Genomic DNA, 21,143 nt, shown 5'->3' with positions numbered 1-21,143 from the left:
TTCCACACTTTGCAGCCGAGACTGCACACACAGATGGGACAGCAGAGAAGATATGTACAGCAAACACTGTATTCTCCTGTAATGTAGTCCCAAAGTGGACTGTCTACAATCCCTTTTTAGCCCTTTGCACAGAAGAGAACAGCCTAAAGCTCATTTTTTTGAGCATGTGTCTTTCTATGTGAGGTGAAAGAAAACACAGACAAATGTTTATTTTTTGTTTGCGGTGGTGCAAGACAGACAAACATATCCTACCATGACAGGACGAGTTGCGGATCCGCCTTCTCTGTGTGGCTTCATTTTCTGTGAGAAGTAGTTGTGTAATGCAATGTGTTCTTTGTTTTTATGGGTCTATTGCCCAATTTGCTCTCTTCTTGTCTCCAGGCAATTCACCGCACTCTGGGCAAAAAGGTCCTGCTGTCTATCCTCTGTAAAGAGGTACACCCTCTTTCCACACTTTGCAGCCGAGACTGCACACACAGATGGGACAGCAGAGAAGATATGTACAGCAAACACTGTATTCTCCTGTAATGTAGTCCCAAAGTGGACTGTCTACAATCCCTTTTTAGCCCTTTGCACAGAAGAGAACTGCCTAAAGCTCATTTTTTTGAGCATGTGTCTTTCTATGTGAGGTGAAAGAAAACACAGACAAATGTTTATTTTTTATTTGCGGTGGTGCAAGACAGACAAACATATTCTTCCATGACAGGACGAGTTGCGGATCCGCCTTCTCTGTGTGGCTTCATCTTCTGTGAGAAGTAGTTGTGTAATGCAATGTGTTCTTTGTTTTTATGGGTCTATTGCCCAATTTGCTCTCTTCTCGTCTCCAGGCAATTCACCGTACTCTGGGCGAAAAGGTCCTGCTGTCTATCCTCTGTAAAGGGGTACACTCTCTTTCCACGCTTCGCAGCCGAGACTGCGCACACAGATGGGACAGCAGAGAAGAGATGTACAGCAAACACTGTACTCTCATGTAATGTAGTCCCAAAGTGGACTGTCTACAATCCCTTTTTAGCCCTTTGCACAGAAGAGAACTGCCTAAAGCTCATTTTTTTGAGCATGTGTCTTTCTATGTGAGGTGAAAGAAAACACAGACAAATGTTTATTTTTTATTTGCGGTGGTGCAAGACAGACAAACATATCCTACCATGACAGGACGAGTTGCGGATCCGCCTTCTCTGTGTGGCTTCATTTTCTGTGAGAAGTAGTTGTGTAATGCAATGTGTTCTTTGTTTTTATGGGTCTATTGCCCAATTTGCTCTCTTCTCGTCTCCAGGCAATTCAACGGACTCTGGGCAAAAAGGTCCTGCTGTCTATCCTCTTTAAAGAGGTACACCCTATTTCCACACTTTGCAGCCGAGACTGCGCACACAGATGGGACAGCAGAGAAGAGATGTACAGCAAACACTGTACTCTCATGTAATGTAATCCCAAAGTGGACTGTCTACAATCTCTTTTTAGCCCTTTGCACAGAAGAGAACTGCCTGAAGCTCATTTTTTGAGCATGTGTCTTTCTATGTGAGGTGAAAGACAACACAGACAAATGTTTATTTTTTATTTGCGGTGGTGCAAGACAGACAAACATATTCTTCCATGACAGGACGAGTTGCGGATCCGCCTTCTCTGTGTGGCTTCATTTTCTGTGAGAAGTAGTTGTGTAATGCAATGTGTTCTTTGTTTTTATGGGTCTATTGCCCAATTTGCTCTCTTCTCGTCTCCAGGCAATTCACCGCACTCTGGGCAAAAAGGTCCTGCTTTCTATCCTCTGTAAAGAGGTACACCCTCTTTCCACACTTTGCAGCCGAGACTGCACACACAGATGGGACAGCAGAGAAGAGATGTACAGCAAACACTGTACTCTCATGTAATGTAATCCCAAAGTGGACTGTCTACAATCTCTTTTTAGCCCTTTGCACAGAAGAGAACTGCCTGAAGCTCATTTTTTGAGCATGTGCCTTTCTATGTGAGGTGAAAGAAAACACAGACAAATGTTTATTTTTTATTTGCGGTGGTGCAAGACAGACAAACATATTCTTCCATGACAGGACGAGTTGCGGATCCGCCTTCCCTGTGTGGCTTCATCTTCTGTGAGAAGTAGTTGTGTAATGCAATGTGTTCTTTGTTTTTATGGGTCTATTGCCCAATTTGCTCTCTTCTCGTCTCCAGGCAATTCACCGTACTCTGGGCAAAAAGGTCCTGCTGTCTATCCTCTGTAAAGAGGTACACCCTCTTTCCACACTTTGCAGCCGAGACTGCACACACAGATGGGACAGCAGAGAAGATATGTACAGCAAACACTGTATTCTCCTGTAATGTAGTCCCAAAGTGGACTGTCTACAATCCCTTTTTAGCCCTTTGCACAGAAGAGAACTGCCTAAAGCTCATTTTTTTGAGCATGTGTCTTTCTATGTGAGGTGAAAGAAAACACAGACAAATGTTTATTTTTTATTTGCGGTGGTGCAAGACAGACAAACATATCCTACCATGACAGGACGAGTTGCGGATCCGCCTTCTCTGTGTGGCTTCATTTTCTGTGAGAAGTAGTTGTGTAATGCAATGTGTTCTTTGTTTTTATGGGTCTATTGCCCAATTTGCTCTCTTCTTGTCTCCAGGCAATTCACCGCACTCTGGGCAAAAAGGTCCTGCTGTCTATCCTCTGTAAAGAGGTACACCCTCTTTCCACACTTTGCAGCCGAGACTGCACACACAGATGGGACAGCAGAGAAGATATGTACAGCAAACACTGTATTCTCCTGTAATGTAATCCCAAAGTGGACTGTCTACAATCCCTTTTTAGCCCTTTGCACAGAAGAGAACTGCCTAAAGCTCATTTTTTTTGAGCATGTGTCTTTCTATGTGAGGTGAAAGAAAACACAGACAAATGTTTATTTTTTATTTGCGGTGGTGCAAGACAGACAAACATATTCTTCCATGACAGGACGAGTTGCGGATCCGCCTTCTCTGTGTGGCTTCATTTTCTGTGAGAAGTAGTTGTGTAATGGAATGTGTTCTTTGTTTTTATGGGTCTATTGCCCAATTTGCTCTCTTCTCGTCTCCAGGCAATTCAACGGACTCTGGGCAAAAAGGTCCTGCTGTCTATCCTCTTTAAAGAGGTACACCCTATTTCCACACTTTGCAGCCGAGACTGCGCACACAGATGGGACAGCAGAGAAGAGATGTACAGCAAACACTGTACTCTCATGTAATGTAATTGCAAAGTGGACTGTCTACAATCTCTTTTTAGCCCTTTGCACAGAAGAGAACTGCCTGAAGCTCATTTTTTGAGCATGTGTCTTTCTATGTGAGGTGAAAGAAAACACAGACAAATGTTTATTTTTTATTTGCGGTGGTGCAAGACAGACAAACATATTCTTCCATGACAGGACGAGTTGCGGATCCACCTTCTCTGTGTGGCTTCATCTTCTGTGAGAAGTAGTTGTGTAATGCAATGTGTTCTTTGTTTTTATGGGTCTATTGCCCAATTTGCTCTCTTCTTGTCTCCAGGCAATTCACCGCACTCTGGGCAAAAAGGTCCTGCTGTCTATCCTCTGTAAAGAGGTACACCCTCTTTCCACACTTTGCAGCCGAGACTGCACACACAGATGGGACAGCAGAGAAGATATGTACAGCAAACACTGTATTCTCCTGTAATGTAGTCCCAAAGTGGACTGTCTACAATCCCTTTTTAGCCCTTTGCACAGAAGAGAACTGCCTAAACCTCATTTTTTTGAGCATGTGTCTTTCTATGTGAGGTGAAAGAAAACACAGACAAATGTTTATTTTTTATTTGCGGTGGTGCAAGACAGACAAACATATCCTACCATGACAGGACGAGTTGCGGATCCGCCTTCTCTGTGTGGCTTCATTTTCTGTGAGAAGTAGTTGTGTAATGCAATGTGTTCTTTGTTTTTATGGGTCTATTGCCCAATTTGCTCTCTTCTCGTCTCCAGGCAATTCACCGCACTCTGGGCAAAAAGGTCCTGCTGTCTATCCTCTGTAAAGAGGTACACCCTCTTTCCACACTTTGCAGCCGAGACTGCACACACAGATGGGACAGCAGAGAAGATATGTACAGCAAACACTGTATTCTCCTGTAATGTAGTCCCAAAGTGGACTGTCTACAATCCCTTTTTAGCCCTTTGCACAGAAGAGAACTGCCTAAAGCTCATTTTTTTGAGCATGTGTCTTTCTATGTGAGGTGAAAGAAAACACAGACAAATGTTTATTTTTTATTTGCGGTGGTGCAAGACAGACAAACATATTCTTCCATGACAGGACGAGTTGCGGATCCGCCTTCTCTGTGTGGCTTCATCTTCTGTGAGAAGTAGTTGTGTAATGCAATGTGTTCTTTGTTTTTATGGGTCTATTGCCCAATTTGCTCTCTTCTCGTCTCCAGGCAATTCACCGCACTCTGGGCAAAAAGGTCCTGCTGTCTATCCTCTGTAAAGGGGTACACTCTCTTTCCACGCTTTGCAGCCGAGACTGCGCACACAGATGGGACAGCAGAGAAGAGATGTACAGCAAACACTGTACTCTCATGTAATGTAATCCCAAAGTGGACTGTCTACAATCTCTTTTTAGCCCTTTGCACAGAAGAGAACTGCCTGAAGCTCATTTTTTGAGCATGTGTCTTTCTATGTGAGGTGAGAGACAACACAGACAAATATTCATTTTTTATTTGCGGTGGTGCAAGACAGACAAACATATTCTTCCATGACAGGATGAGTTGCGGATCCACCTTCTCTGTGTGGCTTCATCTTCTGTGAGAAGTAGTTGTGTAATGCAATGTGTTCTTTGTTTTTATGGGTCTATTGCCCAATTTGCTCTCTTCTCGTCTCCAGGCAATTCACCGTACTCTGGGCGAAAAGGTCCTGTTGTCTATCCTCTGTAAAGGGGTACACTCTCTTTCCACACTTTGCAGCCGAGACTGCGCACACAGATGGGACAGCAGAGAAGAGATGTACAGCAAACACTGTACTCTCATGTAATGTAATCCCAAAGTGGACTGTCTACAATCTCTTTTTAGCCCTTTGCACGGAAGAGAACTGCCTGAAGCTCATTTTTTGAGCATGTGTCTTTCTATGTGAGGTGAAAGAAAACACAGACAAATGTTTATTTTTTATTTGCGGTGGTGCAAGACAGACAAACATATTCTTCCATGACAGGACGAGTTGCGGATCCGCCTTCTCTGTGTGGCTTCATCTTCTTTGAGAAGTAGTTGTGTAATGCAATGTGTTCTTTGTTTTTATGGGTCTATTGCCCAATTTGCTCTCTTCTCGTCTGCAGGCAATTGACCGTACTCTGGGCGAAAAGGTCCTGCTGTCTATCCTCTGTAAAGGGGTACACTCTCTTTCCACACTTTGCAGCCGAGACTGCGCACACAGATGGGACAGCAGAGAAGAGATGTACAGCAAACACTGTATTCTCCTGTAATGTAGTCCCAAAGTGGACTGTCTACAATCCTTTTTAGCCCTTTGCACAGAGAGAACTGTCTAAAGCTCATTTTTTTGAGCATGTGTCTTTCTATGTGAGGTGAAAGAAAACACAGACAAATGTTTATTTTTTATTTGCGGTGGTGCAAGACAGACAACCATATTCTTCCATGACAGGACGAGTTGCGGATCCGCCTTCCCTGTGTGGCTTCATCTTCTGTGAGAAGTAGTTGTGTAATGCAATGTGTTCTTTGTTTTTATGGGTCTATTGCCCAATTTGCTCTCTTCTCGTCTCCAGGCAATTCACCGTACTCTGGGCAAAAAGGTCCTGCTGCCTATCCTCTGTAAAGAGGTACACCCTATTTCCACACTTTGCAGCCGAGACTGCACACACAGATGGGACAGCAGAGAAGATATGTACAGCAAACACTGTATTCTCCTGTAATGTAGTCCCAAAGTGGACTGTCTACAATCCCTTTTTAGCCCTTTGCACAGAAGAGAACTGCCTAAAGCTCATTTTTTTGAGCATGTGTCTTTCTATGTGAGGTGAAAGAAAACACAGACAAATGTTTATTTTTTATTTGCGGTGGTGCAAAACAGACAAACATATTCTTCCATGACAGGATGAGTTGCGGATCCGCCTTCTCTGTGTGGCTTCATCTTCTGTGAGAAGTAGTTGTGTAATGCAATGTGTTCTTTGTTTTTATGGGTCTATTGCCCAATGTGCTCTCTTCTCGTCTCCAGGCAATTCACCGTACTCTGGGCGAAAAGGTCCTGCTGTCTATCCTCTGTAAAGGGGTACACTCTCTTTAGACACTTTGCAGCCGAGACTGCGCACACAGATGGGACAGCAGAGAAGAGATGTACAGCAAACACTGTACTCTCATGTAATGTAATCCCAAAGTGGACTGTCTACAATCTCTTTTTAGCCCTTTGCACAGAAGAGAACTGCCTGAAGCTCATTTTTTGAGCATGTGTCTTTCTATGTGAGGTGAGAGACAACACAGACAAATGTTTATTTTTTATTTGCGGTGGTGCAAGACAGACAAACATATTCTTCCATGACAGGACGAGTTGCGGATCCGCCTTCTCTGTGTGGCTTCATCTTCTGTGAGAAGTAGTTGTGTAATGCAATGTGTTCTTTGTTTTTATGGGTCTATTGCCCAATTTGCTCTCTTCTCGTCTCCAGGCAATTCACTGTACTCTGGGCAAAATGGTCCTGCTGTCTATCCTCTGTAAAGAGGTACACCCTCTTTCCACACTTTGCAGCCGAGACTGCACACACAGATGGGACAGCAGAGAAGATATGTACAGCAAACACTGTATTCTCCTGTAATGTAGTCCCAAAGTGGACTGTCTACAATCCCTTTTTAGCCCTTTGCACAGAAGAGAACTGCCTAAAGCTCATTTTTTTGAGCATGTGTCTTTTTATGTGAGGTGAAAGAAAACACAGACAAATGTTTATTTTTTATTTGCGGTGGTGCAAGACAGACAAACATATCCTACCATGACAGGACGAGTTGCGGATCCGCCTTCTCTGTGTGGCTTCATCTTCTGTGAGAAGTAGTTGTGTAATGCAATGTGTTCTTTTTTTTTATGGGTCTATTGCCCAATTTGCTCTCTTCTCGTCTCCAGGCAATTCACCGTACTCTGGGCAAAAAGGTCCTGCTGTCTATCCTCTGTAAAGAGGTACACCCTCTTTCCACACTTTGCAGCCGAGACTGCACACACAGATGGGACAGCAGAGAAGATATGTACAGCAAACACTGTATTCTCCTGTAATGTAGTCCCAAAGTGGACTGTCTACAATCCCTTTTTAGCCCTTTGCACAGAAGAGAACTGCCTAAAGCTCATTTTTTTGAGCATGTGTCTTTCTATGTGAGGTGAAAGAAAACACAGACAAATGTTTATTTTTTATTTGCGGTGGTGCAAGACAGACAAACATATCCTACCATGACAGGACGAGTTGCGGATCCGCCTTCTCTGTGTGGCTTCATCTTCTGTGAGAAGTAGTTGTGTAATGCAATGTGTTCTTTGTTTTTATGGGTCTATTGCCCAATTTGCTCTCTTCTCGTCTCCAGGCAATTCACTGTACTCTGGGCAAAATGGTCCTGCTGTCTATCCTCTGTAAAGAGGTACACCCTGTTTCCACACTTTGCAGCCGAGACTGCACACACAGATGGGACAGCAGAGAAGATATGTACAGCAAACACTGTATTCTCCTGTAATGTAGTCCCAAAGTGGACTGTCTACAATCCCTTTTTAGCCCTTTGCACAGAAGAGAACTGCCTAAAGCTCATTTTTTTGAGCATGTGTCTTTCTATGTGAGGTGAAAGAAAACACAGACAAATGTTTATTTTTTTTTTGCGGTGGTGCAAGACAGACAAACATATTCTTCCATGACAGGACGAGTTGCGGATCCGCCTTCTCTGTGTGGCTTCATCTTCTGTGAGAAGTAGTTGTGTAATGCAATGTGTTCTTTGTTTTTATGGGTCTATTGCCCAATTTGCTCTCTTCTCGTCTCCAGGCAATTCACCGTACTCTGGGCGAAAAGGTCCTGCTGTCTATCCTCTGTAAAGGGGTACACTCTCTTTCCACGCTTTGCAGCCGAGACTGCGCACACAGATGGGACAGCAGAGAAGAGATGTACAGCAAACACTGTACTCTCATGTAATGTAATCCCAAAGTGGACTGTCTACAATCTCTTTTTAGCCCTTTGCACAGAAGAGAACTGCCTGAAGCTCATTTTTTGAGCATGTGTCTTTCTATGTGAGGTGAGAGACAACACAGACAAATATTCATTTTTTATTTGCGGTGGTGCAAGACAGACAAACATATTCTTCCATGACAGGACGAGTTGCGGATCCACCTTCTCTGTGTGGCTTCATCTTCTGTGAGAAGTAGTTGTGTAATGCAATGTGTTCTTTGTTTTTATGGGTCTATTGCCCAATTTGCTCTCTTCTCGTCTCCAGGCAATTCACCGCACTCTGGGCAAAAAGGTCCTGCTGTCTATCCTCTGTAAAGAGGTACACCCTATTTCCACACTTTGCAGCCGAGACTGCGCACACAGATGGGACAGCAGAGAAGAGATGTACAGCAAACACTGTACTCTCATGTAATGTAATCCCAAAGTGGACTGTCTACAATCTCTTTTTAGCCCTTTGCACAGAAGAGAACTGCCTGAAGCTCATTTTTTGAGCATGTGTCTTTCTATGTGAGGTGAGAGACAACACAGACAAATGTTTATTTTTTATTTGCGGTGGTGAAAGACAGACAAACATATTCTTCCATGACAGGACGAGTTGCGGATCCGCCTTCTCTGTGTGGCTTCATCTTCTGTGAGAAGTAGTTGTGTAATGCAATGTGTTCTTTGTTTTTATGGGTCTATTGCCCAATTTGCTCTCTTCTCGTCTCCAGGCAATTCACTGTACTCTGGGCAAAATGGTCCTGCTGTCTATCCTCTGTAAAGAGGTACACCCTCTTTCCACACTTTGCAGCCGAGACTGCACACACAGATGGGACAGCAGAGAAGATATGTACAGCAAACACTGTATTCTCCTGTAATGTAGTCCCAAAGTGGACTGTCTACAATCCCTTTTTAGCCCTTTGCACAGAAGAGAACTGCCTAAAGCTCATTTTTTTGAGCATGTGTCTTTCTATGTGAGGTGAAAGAAAACACAGACAAATGTTTATTTTTTATTTGCGGTGGTGCAAGACAGACAAACATATCCTACCATGACAGGACGAGTTGCGGATCCGCCTTCTCTGTGTGGCTTCATTTTCTGTGAGAAGTAGTTGTGTAATGCAATGTGTTCTTTGTTTTTATGGGTCTATTGCCCAATTTGCTCTCTTCTCGTCTCCAGGCAATTCAACGGACTCTGGGCAAAAAGGTCCTGCTGTCTATCCTCTTTAAAGAGGTACACCCTATTTCCACACTTTGCAGCCGAGACTGCGCACATAGATGGGACAGCAGAGAAGAGATGTACAGCAAACACTGTACTCTCATGTAATGTAATCCCAAAGTGGACTGTCTACAATCTCTTTTTAGCCCTTTGCACAGAAGAGAACTGCCTGAAGCTCATTTTTTGAGCATGTGTCTTTCTATGTGAGGTGAGAGACAACACAGACAAATGTTTATTTTTTATTTGCGGTGGTGCAAGACAGACAAACATATTCTTCCATGACAGGACGAGTTGCGGATCCGCCTTCTCTGTGTGGCTTCATTTTCTGTGAGAAGTAGTTGTGTAATGCAATGTGTTCTTTGTTTTTATGGGTCTATTGCCCAATTTGCTCTCTTCTCGTCTCCAGGCAATTCACCGCACTCTGGGCAAAAAGGTCCTGCTTTCTATCCTCTGTAAAGAGGTACACCCTCTTTCCACACTTTGCAGCCGAGACTGCACACACAGATGGGACAGCAGAGAAGAGATGTACAGCAAACACTGTACTCTCATGTAATGTAATCCCAAAGTGGACTGTCTACAATCTCTTTTTAGCCCTTTGCACAGAAGAGAACTGCCTGAAGCTCATTTTTTGAGCATGTGCCTTTCTATGTGAGGTGAAAGAAAACACAGACAAATGTTTATTTTTTATTTGCGGTGGTGCAAGACAGACAAACATATTCTTCCATGACAGGACGAGTTGTGGATCCGCCTTCCCTGTGTGGCTTCATCTTCTGTGAGAAGTAGTTGTGTAATGCAATGTGTTCTTTGTTTTTATGGGTCTATTGCCCAATTTGCTCTCTTCTCATCTCCAGGCAATTCACCGTACTCTGGGCAAAAAGGTCCTGCTGTCTATCCTCTGTAAAGAGGTACACCCTCTTTCCAAACTTTGCAGCCGAGACTGCACACACAGATGGGACAGCAGAGAAGATATGTACAGCAAACACTGTATTCTCCTGTAATGTAGTCCCAAAGTGGACTGTCTACAAGCCCTTTTTAGCCCTTTGCACAGAAGAGAACTGCCTAAAGCTCATTCTTTTGAGCATGTGTCTTTCTATGTGAGGTGAAAGAAAACACAGACAAATGTTTATTTTTTATTTGCGGTGGTGCAAGACAGACAAACATATCCTACCATGACAGGACGAGTTGCGGATCCGCCTTCTCTGTGTGGCTTCATTTTCTGTGAGAAGTAGTTGTGTAATGCAATGTGTTCTTTGTTTTTATGGGTCTATTGCCCAATTTGCTCTCTTCTTGTCTCCAGGCAATTCACCGCACTCTGGGCAAAAAGGTCCTGCTGTCTATCCTCTGTAAAGAGGTACACCCTCTTTCCACACTTTGCAGCCGAGACTGCACACACAGATGGGACAGCAGAGAAGATATGTACAGCAAACACTGTATTCTCCTGTAATGTAATCCCAAAGTGGACTGTCTACAATCCCTTTTTAGCCCTTTGCACAGAAGAGAACTGCCTAAAGCTCATTTTTTTTGAGCATGTGTCTTTCTATGTGAGGTGAAAGAAAACACAGACAAATATTTATTTTTTATTTGCGGTGGTGCAAGACAGACAAACATATTCTTCCATGACAGGACGAGTTGCGGATCCGCCTTCTCTGTGTGGCTTCATTTTCTGTGAGAAGTAGTTGTGTAATGGAATGTGTTCTTTGTTTTTATGGGTCTATTGCCCAATTTGCTCTCTTCTCGTCTCCAGGCAATTCAACGGACTCTGGGCAAAAAGGTCCTGCTGTCTATCCTCTTTAAAGAGGTACACCCTATTTCCACACTTTGCAGCCGAGACTGCGCACACAGATGGGACAGCAGAGAAGAGATGTACAGCAAACACTGTACTCTCATGTAATGTAATTGCAAAGTGGACTGTCTACAAACTCTTTTTAGCCCTTTGCACAGAAGAGAACTGCCTGAAGCTCAATTTTTGAGCATGTGTCTTTCTATGTGAGGTGAGAGACAACACAGACAAATGTTTATTTTTTATTTGCGGTGGTGCAAGACAGACAAACATATTCTTCCATGACAGGACGAGTTGCGGATCCGCCTTCTCTGTGTGGCTTCATCTTCTGTGAGAAGTAGTTGTGTAATGCAATGTGTTCTTTGTTTTTATGGGTCTATTGCCCAATTTGCTCTCTTCTCGTCTCCAGGCAATTCACTGTACTCTGGGCAAAATGGTCCTGCTGTCTATCCTCTGTAAAGAGGTACACCCTCTTTCCACACTTTGCAGCCGAGACTGCACACACAGATGGGACAGCAGAGAAGATATGTACAGCAAACACTGTATTCTCCTGTAATGTAGTCCCAAAGTGGACTGTCTACAATCCCTTTTTAGCCCTTTGCACAGAAGAGAACTGCCTAAAGCTCATTTTTTTGAGCATGTGTCTTTCTATGGGAGGTGAAAGAAAACACAGACAAATGTTTATTTTTTATTTGCGGTGGTGCAAGACAGACAAACATATCCTACCATGACAGGACGAGTTGCGGATCCGCCTTCTCTGTGTGGCTTCATTTTCTGTGAGAAGTAGTTGTGTAATGCAATGTGTTCTTTGTTTTTATGGGTCTATTGCCCAATTTGCTCTCTTCTCGTCTCCAGGCAATTCACCGCACTCTGGGCAAAAAGGTCCTGCTTTCTATCCTCTGTAAAGAGTTACACCCTCTTTCCACACTTTGCAGCCGAGACTGCACACACAGATGGGACAGCAGAGAAGAGATGTACAGCAAACACTGTACTCTCATGTAATGTAATCCCAAAGTGGACTGTCTACAATCTCTTTTTAGCCCTTTGCACAGAAGAGAACTGCCTGAAGCTCATTTTTTGAGCATGTGCCTTTCTATGTGAGGTGAAAGAAAACACAGACAAATGTTTATTTTTTATTTGCGGTGGTGCAAGACAGACAAACATATTCTTCCATGACAGGACGAGTTGCGGATCCGCCTTCCCTGTGTGGCTTCATCTTCTGTGAGAAGTAGTTGTGTAATGCAATGTGTTCTTTGTTTTTATAGGTCTATTGCCCAATTTGCTCTCTTCTCGTCTCCAGGCAATTCACCGTACTCTGGGCAAAAAGGTCCTGCTGTCTATCCTCTGTAAAGAGGTACACCCTCTTTCCACACTTTGCAGCCGAGACTGCACACACAGATGGGACAGCAGAGAAGATATGTACAGCAAACACTGTATTCTCCTGTAATGTAGTCCCAAAGTGGACTGTCTACAATCCCTTTTTAGCCCTTTGCACAGAAGAGAACTGCCTAAAGCTCATTTTTTTGAGCATGTGTCTTTCTATGTGAGGTGAAAGAAAACACAGACAAATGTTTATTTTTTATTTGCGGTGGTGCAAGACAGACAAACATATCCTACCATGACAGGACGAGTTGCGGATCCGCCTTCTCTGTGTGGCTTCATTTTCTGTGAGAAGTAGTTGTGTAATGCAATGTGTTCTTTGTTTTTATGGGTCTATTGCCCAATTTGCTCTCTTCTCGTCTCCAGGCAATTCACCGCACTCTGGGCAAAAAGGTCCTGCTGTCTATCCTCTGTAAAGAGGTACACCCTCTTTCCACACTTTGCAGCCGAGACTGCACACACAGATGGGACAGCAGAGAAGATATGTACAGCAAACACTGTATTCTCCTGTAATGTAATCCCAAAGTGGACTGTCTACAATCCCTTTTTAGCCCTTTGCACAGAAGAGAACTGCCTAAAGCTCATTTTTTTTGAGCATGTGTCTTTCTATGTGAGGTGAAAGAAAACACAGACAAATGTTTATTTTTTATTTGCGGTGGTGCAAGACAGACAAACATATTCTTCCATGACAGGACGAGTTGCGGATCCGCCTTCTCTGTGTGGCTTCATTTTCTGTTTGAAGTAGTTGTGTAATGGAATGTGTTCTTTGTTTTTATGGGTCTATTGCCCAATTTGCTCTCTTCTCGTCTCCAGGCAATTCAACGGACTCTGGGCAAAAAGGTCCTGCTGTCTATCCTCTTTAAAGAGGTACACCCTATTTCCACACTTTGCAGCCGAGACTGCGCACACAGATGGGACAGCAGAGAAGAGATGTACAGCAAACACTGTACTCTCATGTAATGTAATCCCAAAGTGGACTGTCTACAATCTCTTTTTAGCCCTTTGCACAGAAGAGAACTGCCTGAAGCTCATTTTTTGAGCATGTGTCTTTCTATGTGAGGTGAGAGACAACACAGACAAATGTTTATTTTTTATTTGCGGTGGTGCAAGACAGACAAACATATTCTTCCATGACAGGACGAGTTGCGGATCCGCCTTCTCTGTGTGGCTTCATCTTCTGTGAGAAGTAGTTGTGTAATGCAATGTGTTCTTTGTTTTTATGGGTCTATTGCCCAATTTGCTCTCTTCTCGTCTCCAGGCAATTCACTGTACTCTGGGCAAAATGGTCCTGCTGTCTATCCTCTGTAAAGAGGTACACCCTCTTTCCACACTTTGCAGCCGAGACTGCACACACAGATGGGACAGCAGAGAAGATATGTACAGCAAACACTGTATTCTCCTGTAATGTAGTCCCAAAGTGGACTGTCTACAATCCCTTTTTAGCCCTTTGCACAGAAGAGAACTGCCTAAAGCTCATTTTTTTGAGCATGTGTCTTTCTATGTGAGGTGAAAGAAAACACAGACAAATGTTTATTTTTTATTTGCGGTGGTGCAAGACAGACAAACATATCCTACCATGACAGGACGAGTTGCGGATCCGCCTTCTCTGTGTGGCTTCATTTTCTGTGAGAAGTAGTTGTGTAATGCAATGTGTTCTTTGTTTTTATGGGTCTATTGCCCAATTTGCTCTCTTCTCGTCTCCAGGCAATTCACCGCACTCTGGGCAAAATGGTCCTGCTGTCTATCCTCTGTAAAGAGGTACACCCTCTTTCCACACTTTGCAGCCGAGACTGCACACACAGATGGGACAGCAGAGAAGATATGTACAGCAAACACTGTATTCTCCTGTAATGTAGTCCCAAAGTGGACTGTCTACAATCCCTTTTTAGCCCTTTGCACAGAAGAGAACTGCCTAAAGCTCATTTTTTTGAGCATGTGTCTTTCTATGTGAGGTGAAAGAAAACACAGACAAATGTTTATTTTTTATTTGCGGTGGTGCAAGACAGACAAACATATTCTTCCATGACAGGACGAGTTGCGGATCCGCCTTCTCTGTGTGGCTTCATCTTCTGTGAGAAGTAGTTGTGTAATGCAATGTGTTCTTTGTTTTTATGGGTCTATTGCCCAATTTGCTCTCTTCTCGTCTCCAGGCAATTCACCGCACTCTGGGCAAAAAGGTCCTGCTGTCTATCCTCTGTAAAGGGGTACACTCTCTTTCCACGCTTTGCAGCCGAGACTGCGCACACAGATGGGACAGCAGAGAAGAGATGTACAGCAAACACTGTACTCTCATGTAATGTAATCCCAAAGTGGACTGTCTACAATCTCTTTTTAGCCCTTTGCACAGAAGAGAACTGCCTGAAGCTCATTTTTTGAGCATGTGTCTTTCTATGTGAGGTGAGAGACAACACAGACAAATATTCATTTTTTATTTGCGGTGGTGCAAGACAGACAAACATATTCTTCCATGACAGGATGAGTTGCGGATCCACCTTCTCTGTGTGGCTTCATCTTCTGTGAGAAGTAGTTGTGTAATGCAATGTGTTCTTTGTTTTTATGGGTCTATTGCCCAATTTGCTCTCTTCTCGTCTCCAGGCAATTCACCGTACTCTGGGCAAAAAGGTCCTGCTGTCTATCCTCTGTAAAGAGGTACACCCTCTTTCCACACTTTGCAGCCGAGACTGCACACACAGATGGGACAGCAGAGAAGATATGTACAGCAAACACTGTATTCTCCTGTAATGTAGTCCCAAAGTGGACTGTCTACAATCCCTTTTTAGCCCTTTGCACAGAAAAGAACTGCCTAAAGCTCATTTTTTTGAGCATGTGTCTTTCTATGTGAGGTGAAAGAAAACACAGACAAATGTTTATTTTTTATTTGCGGTGGTGCAAGACAGACAAACATATCCTACCATGACAGGACGAGTTGCGGATCCCCCTTCTCTGTGTGGCTTCATCTTCTGTGAGAAGTAGTTGTGTAATGCAATGTGTTCTTTGTTTTTATGGGTCTATTGCCCAATTTGCTCTCTTCTCGTCTCCAGGCAATTCACCGCACTCTGGGCAAAAAGGTCCTGCTGTCTATCCTCTGTAAAGAGGTACACCCTCTTTCCACACTTTGCAGCCGAGACTGCACACACAGATGGGACAGCAGAGAAGATATGTACAGCAAACACTGTATTCTCCTGTAATGTAGTCCCAAAGTGGACTGTCTACAATCCCTTTTTAGCCCTTTGCACAGAAGAGAACTGCCTAAAGCTCATTTTTTTGAGCATGTGTCTTTCTATGTGAGGTGAAAGAAAACACAGACAAATATTCATTTTTTATTTGCGGTGGTGCAAGACAGACAAACATATTCTTCCATGACAGGACGAGTTGCGGATCCGCCTTCTCTGTGTGGCTTCATCTTCTTTGAGAAGTAGTTGTGTAATGCAATGTGTTCTTTGTTTTTATGGGTCTATTGCCCAATTTGCTCTCTTCTCGTCTCCAGGCAATTGACCGTACTCTGGGCGAAAAGGTCCTGCTGTCTATCCTCTGTAAAGGGGTACACTCTCTTTCCACACTTTGCAGCCGAGACTGCGCACACAGATGGGACAGCAGAGAAGAGATGTACAGCAAACACTGTATTCTCCTGTAATGTAGTCCCAAAGTGGACTGTCTACAATCCTTTTTAGCCCTTTGCACAGAGAGAACTGTCTAAAGCTCATTTTTTTGAGCATGTGTCTTTCTATGTGAGGTGAAAGAAAACACAGACAAATGTTTATTTTTTATTTGCGGTGGTGCAAGACAGACAACCATATTCTTCCATGACAGGACGAGTTGCGGATCCGCCTTCCCTGTGTGGCTTCATCTTCTGTGAGAAGTAGTTGTGTAATGCAATGTGTTCTTTGTTTTTATGGGTCTATTGCCCAATTTGCTCTCTTCTCGTCTCCAGGCAATTCACCGTACTCTGGGCAAAAAGGTCCTGCTGCCTATCCTCTGTAAAGAGGTACACCCTATTTCCACACTTTGCAGCCGAGACTGCACACACAGATGGGACAGCAGAGAAGATATGTACAGCAAACACTGTATTCTCCTGTAATGTAGTCCCAAAGTGGACTGTCTACAATCCCTTTTTAGCCCTTTGCACAGAAGAGAACTGCCTAAAGCTCATTTTTTTGAGCATGTGTCTTTCTATGTGAGGTGAAAGAAAACACAGACAAATGTTTATTTTTTATTTGCGGTGGTGCAAGACAGACAAACATATTCTTCCATGACAGGATGAGTTGCGGATCCGCCTTCTCTGTGTGGCTTCATCTTCTGTGAGAAGTAGTTGTGTAATGCAATGTGTTCTTTGTTTTTATGGGTCTATTGCCCAATTTGCTCTCTTCTCGTCTCCAGGCAATTCACCGTACTCTGGGCGAAAAGGTCCTGCTGTCTATCCTCTGTAAAGGGGTACACTCTCTTTAGACACTTTGCAGCCGAGACTGCGCACACAGATGGGACAGCAGAGAAGAGATGTACAGCAAACACTGTACTCTCATGTAATGTAATCCCAAAGTGGACTGTCTACAATCTCTTTTTAGCCCTTTGCACAGAAGAGAACTGCCTGAAGCTCATTTTTTGAGCATGTGTCTTTCTATGTGAGGTGAGAGACAACACAGACAAATGTTTATTTTTTATTTGCGGTGGTGCAAGACAGACAAACATATTCTTCCATGACAGGACGAGTTGCGGATCCGCCTTCTCTGTGTGGCTTCATCTTCTGTGAGAAGTAGTTGTGTAATGCAATGTGTTCTTTGTTTTTATGGGTCTATTGTCCAATTTGCTCTCTTCTCGTCTCCAGGCAATTCACCGGACTATGGGCAAAAAGGTCCTGCTTTCTATCCTCTGTAAAGAGGTACACCCTATTTCCACACTTTGCAGCCGAGACTGCACAAACAGATGGGACAGCAGAGAAGAGATGTACAGCAAACACTGTACTCTCATGTAATGTAATCCCAAAGTGGACTGTCTACAATCTCTTTTTAGCCCTTTGCACAGAAGAGAATGCCTGAAGCTCATTTTTTGAGCATGTGTCTTTCTATGTGAGGTGAGAGACAACACAGACAAATGTTCATTTTTTATTTGCGGTGGTGCAAGACAGACAAACATATTCATCCATAACAGGATGAGTTGCGGATCCGCCTTCTCTGTGTGGCTTCATCTTCTGTGAGAAGTAGTTGTGTAATGCAATGTGTTCTTTGTTTTTATGGGTCTATTGCCCAATTTGCTCTCTTCTCGTCTACAGGCAATTCACCGTACTCTGGGCAAAAAGGTCCTGCTGTCTATCCTCTTTAAAGAGGTACACCCTCTTTCCACACTTTGCAGCCGAGACTGCACACACAGATGGGACAGCAGAGAAGATATGTACAGCAAACACTGTATTCTCCTGTAATGTAGTCCCAAAGTGGACTGTCTACAATCCCTTTTTAGCCCTTTGCACAGAAGAGAACTGCCTGAAGCTCATTTTTTGAGCATGTGTCTTTCTATGTGAGGTGAGAGACAACACAGACAAATATTCATTTTTTATTTGCGGTGGTGCAAGACAGACAAACATATTCTTCCATGACAGGATGAGTTGCGGATCCGCCTTCTCTGTGTGGCTTCATCTTCTTTGAGAAGTAGTTGTGTAATGCAATGTGTTCTTTGTTTTTATGGGTCTATTGCCCAATTTGCTCTCTTCTCGTCTCCAGGCAATTCACCGTACTTTGGGCGAAAAGGTCCTGCTGTCTATCCTCTGTAAAGGGGTACACTCTCTTTCCACACTTTGCAGCCGAGACTGCGCACACAGATGGGACAGCAGAGAAGAGATGTACAGCAAACACTGTACTCTCATGTAATGTAATCCCAAAGTGGACTGTCTACAATCTCTTTTTAGCCCTTTGCACAGAAGAGAACTGCCTGAAGCTCATTTTTTGAGCATGTGTCTTTCTACGTGAGGTGAGAGACAACACAGACAAATGTTTATTTTTTATTTGCGGTGGTGCAAGACAGACAAACATATTCTTCCATGACAGGACGAGTTGCGGATCCGCCTTCTCTGTGTGGCTTCATCTTCTGTGAGAAGTAGTTGTGTAATGCAATGTGTTCTTTGTTTTTATGGGTCTATTGCCCAATTTGCTCTCTTCTCGTCTCCAGGCAATTCACCGTACTCTGGGCAAAAAGGTCCTGCTGTCTATCCTCTGTAAAGAGGTACACCCTCTTTCCACACTTTGCAGCCGAGACTGCACACACAGATGGGACAGCAGAGAAGATATGTACAGCAAACACTGTATTCTCCTGTAATGTAGTCCCAAAGTGGACTGTCTACAATCCCTTTTTAGCCCTTTGCACAGAAGAGAACTGCCTAAAGCTCATTTTTTTGAGCATGTGTCTTTCTATGTGAGGTGAAAGAAAACACAGACAAATGTTTATTTTTTATTTGCGGTGGTGCAAGACAGACAAACATATCCTACCATGACAGGACGAGTTGCGGATCCGCCTTCTCTGTGTGGCTTCATCTTCTGTGAGAAGTAGTTGTGTAATGCAATGTGTTCTTTGTTTTTATGGGTCTATTGCCCAATTTGCTCTCTTCTCGTCTCCAGGCAATTCACCGTACTCTGGGCAAAAAGGTCCTGCTGTCTATCCTCTGTAAAGAGGTACACCCTCTTTCCACACTTTGCAGCCGAGACTGCACACACAGATGGGACAGCAGAGAAGATATGTACAGCAAACACTGTATTCTCCTGTAATGTAGTCCCAAAGTGGACTGTCTACAATCCCTTTTTAGCCCTTTGCACAGAAGAGAACTGCCTAAAGCTCATTTTTTTGAGCATGTGTCTTTCTATGTGAGGTGAAAGAAAACACAGACAAATGTTTATTTTTTATTTGCGGTGGTGCAAGACAGACAACCATATTCTTCCATGACAGGACGAGTTGCGGATCCACCTTCTCTGTGTGGCTTCATTTTCTGTGAGAAGTAGTTGCGTAATGCAATGTGTTCTTTGTTTTTATGGGTCTATTGCCCAATTTGCTCTCTTCTCGTCTCCAGGCAATTCACCGGACTCTGGGCAAAAAGGTCCTGCTTTCTATCCTCTGTAAAGAGGTACACCCTATTTCCACACTTTGCAGCCGAGACTGCACATACAGATGGGACAGCAGAGAAGAGATGTACAGCAAACACTGTACTCTCATGTAATGTAATCCCAAAGTGGACTGTCTACAATCTCTTTTTAGCCCTTTGCACAGAAGAGAACTGCCTGAAGCTCATTTTTTGAGCATGTGCCTTTCTATGTGAGGTGAAAGAAAACACAGACAAATGTTTATTTTTTATTTGCGGTGGTGCAAGACAGACAAACATATTCTTCCATGACAGGACGAGTTGCGGATCCGCCTTCTCTGTGTGGCTTCATCTTCTGTGAGAAGTAGTTGTGTAATGCAATGTGTTCTTTGTTTTTATGGGTCTATTGCCCAATTTGCTCTCTTCTCGTCTCCAGGCAATTCACCGGACTCTGGGCAAAAAGGTCCTGCTTTCTATCCTCTGTAAAGAGGTACACCCTATTTCCACACTTTGCAGCCGAGACTGCACACACAGATGGGACAGCAGAGAAGAGATGTACAGCAAACACTGTACTCTCATGTAATGTAATCCCAAAGTGGACTGTCTACAATCTCTTTTTAGCCCTTTGCACAGAAGAGAACTGCCTGAAGCTCATTTTTTGAGCATGTGTCTTTCTATGTGAGGTGAGAGACAACACAGACAAATGTTCATTTTTTATTTGCGGTGGTGCAAGACAGACAAACATATTCATCCATGACAGGATGAGTTGCGGATCCGCCTTCTCTGTGTGGCTTCATCTTCTGTGAGAAGTAGTTGTGTAATGCAAAGTGTTCTTTGTTTTTATGGGTCTATTGCCCAATTTGCTCTCTTCTCGTCTACAGGCAATTCACCGTACTCTGGGCAAAAAGGTCCTGCTGTCTATCCTCTTTAAAGAGGTACACCCTCTTTCCACACTTTGCAGCCGAGACTGCACACACAGATGGGACAGCAGAGAAGATATGTACAGCAAACACTGTATTCTCTTGTAATGTAGTCCCAAAGTGGACTGTCTACAATCCCTTTTTAGCCCTTTGAACAGAAAAGAACTGCCTGAAGCTAATTTTTTGAGCATGTGTCTTTCTATGTGAGGTGAGAGACAACACAGACAAATATTCATTTTTTATTTGCGGTGGTGCAAGACAGACAAACATTCTTCAATGACAGGACGAGTTGCGGATCCGCCTCCTCTGTGTGGCTTCATCTTCTGTGAGAAGTAATTGTGTAATGCAATGTGTTCTTTGTTTTTATGGGTCTATTGCCCAATTTGCTCTCTTCTCGTCTCCAGGCAATTCACTGTACTCTGGGCAAAAAGGTCCTGCTGTCTATCCTCTGTAAAGAGGTACACCCTCTTTCCACACTTAGCAGCCGAGACTGCACACACAGATCGGACAGCAGAGAAGATATGTACAGCAAACACTGTATTCTCCTGTAATGTAGTCCCAAAGTGGACTGTCTACAATCCCTTTTTAGCCCTTTGCACAGAAGAGAACTGCCTAAAGCTCATTTTTTTGAGCATGTGTCTTTCTATGTGAGGTGAAAGAAAACACAGACAAATG

The sequence above is a fragment of the Aquarana catesbeiana genome, linkage group LG02, assembly GCF_042186555.1.
Source record: "Aquarana catesbeiana isolate 2022-GZ linkage group LG02, ASM4218655v1, whole genome shotgun sequence".
NCBI lineage: Eukaryota > Metazoa > Chordata > Amphibia > Anura > Ranidae > Aquarana > Aquarana catesbeiana.
Note: the sequence above shows the minus strand (reverse complement) of the source record.